The 1,986-nt window shown below is 37.5% G+C and overlaps 1 non-coding gene across 1 annotated transcript; it reads right to left on the bottom strand.

Moving 5' to 3' along the window:
- Nucleotides 1-1,020: 1,020 nt before the first annotated feature.
- LOC131247478 (small nucleolar RNA R71) lies at nucleotides 1,021-1,127 on the bottom strand. The gene has a single exon (XR_009171770.1). It is a non-coding gene; the product is annotated as a small nucleolar RNA R71 (small nucleolar RNA).
- Between the last annotated feature and the right edge of the window lie 859 nt (nucleotides 1,128-1,986).

Here is a 1,986-nt window from a genome sequence, read left to right as displayed (position 1 = left end):
TATTTTTTTTCTAATTTCTATTTTTAGAATTAAGGTTTTATTTTTTAGAAAGTTTCTATTTCTAGGCTATTTTATTTATTTATTTTTTATTTATTATTTTTTTTTATTTTTTTATTCTTAGAAATTTCCTATTTTCTAATTCTAGATTCTGGTTCTTCTTTCAAGTAACTTTCTATTTTCTAGTTTTAGAAATTTTTTCCCTTTTTAGAAACCAACTTAGCTTTTATTTCTAAGATTACAAACTTTCTTTTTTAGAAATTAACCGTTGCTTAGGATTTTTTTTAGGGAAATTTTTTTTTTTAATTTTTTTTTTTTTTATTTTTATGTTTACAGGAATTGAGGAAGGAAGCTGCTAAATAAGATTATCTTCAGGAGGAGCTCTCAAATCTTCAGACATTCATCATCTCCTTTTCTCGGGTTCTTCCTTCCAATTCTCGTTTACATAGCTTTCTCTTGTTTTTAGGAATTCATAACTTTTTCCTTTAGTTTTATTCATCTTAGGTTGCATCTTAGTTTAGTTTTCTTTCTTATATTGATAACATAGTTTATGCTAGGACGTAGGTCTCTGAACATAGAACTAGCACCTTTTGATCCTGAAATAGAAAGAACCTTTCGGAGAAGATTTAGAAACATCCTATTTGAAATGGTGGAAGAGAATGGAACTAAAGCTCTTAGAGATTATTCAGCTCCTATCCAATTCAATGCGCCTTCATGTATAGTGTTGCCTGCCACCACGGCAGCACACTTTGAACTCAACCCAGGGTCATACAATTGTTGCCCTCCTTTTGTGGTTCAGATAAGGAGGATCCATATCATCATGTGAAAGAATTCTTAGACATTTGCTCCACCTTTAAGTTCCAAAACTTTTCAGACGATTCGATCCGTTTGCGCCTTTTTCCTTTCTCTTTGAAGGATAAGGCGAAAGCATGGTTGAATTCTCTAGGAGTTGGGTCTATCACTACATGGGACCAACTGTCTAAGAAGTTCTTAAACAAATTCTTCCCTGTTCACAAAACTAATGCTCTCCGTAGAGAAATTACAAATTTCACACAAAAAGAGGGTGAGCACTTTCATGAATGTTGGGAAAGATGGAAGGATTTACTTCTTAAATATCCACACCATGGTTTTGAAAAGTGGCAACAGGTTCAATACTTCTATGACGGTCTGACACCCCAAAACCGTCGCATGGTTGACGCCACCAGTGGAGGGTCATTCATGACCAAAAGTGATGTTGAAGCGTGGAATTTCTTTGAAACCTTGTGTGAAAATTCCCAGCAATGGGACTACTCAAATAGAGGCGAAAGGAGTCCCCAACCACAGAAGAAAGGTGGTATATATGAGGTAGGAGTCACGCCAGATCTTTATGCCAAAATTGATAGCCTGACAAAGAAAGTGGATGCTTTAATGTTAAATAATGGACCTCCACAAACAACTCAAGTCGAGTCATGTGCCACATGTTCTAGTCCCGCCCATCCTACGCCGTCTTGTCCATCTAGTTCAGCATTTCCAGAATTTCTCCCTGAACAAGTACATGCTATGAACACCTTTCGGAGACCTGGGAATGATCCTTACTCAGACACCTACAACCCAGGGTGGGCTAGACATCCAAATTTCTCTTGGGCAAAAGGACCACAACAAGGAGGACCATCTGGAAATCCTCCTATGCAACCTTACTCCCAAGTTGGCAGTCAACAACCTCAGCAGTTCTTACAGTATCAACAAGTGCCTCCACAATCTAGGAAACCATCTCTTGAGGACACACTCAATCTTTTTATGCAGAGTTCACTTCAATTTTAAAAAGACACCCAACATACCTTACTAGCTAACCAGCAGAGTTTACATGCAAATGCGCAATCCATTGCCAAACTGGAAGTACAGTTGGGTCAACTTGCTGTCACATTGAGTGAGAGAGAGAAGGGCAAGTTCCCTAGTCAACCTGTGGTAAATCCAAAAGGACAGTATGAGATTGGCTCTAATTCAAACCAA

The sequence above is a fragment of the Magnolia sinica genome, chromosome 5 (genome assembly GCF_029962835.1).
Source record: "Magnolia sinica isolate HGM2019 chromosome 5, MsV1, whole genome shotgun sequence".
Classification (NCBI taxonomy): Eukaryota; Viridiplantae; Streptophyta; class Magnoliopsida; order Magnoliales; family Magnoliaceae; genus Magnolia; species Magnolia sinica.
Note: the sequence above shows the minus strand (reverse complement) of the source record. Positions and strands in the feature narration are given on the sequence as shown.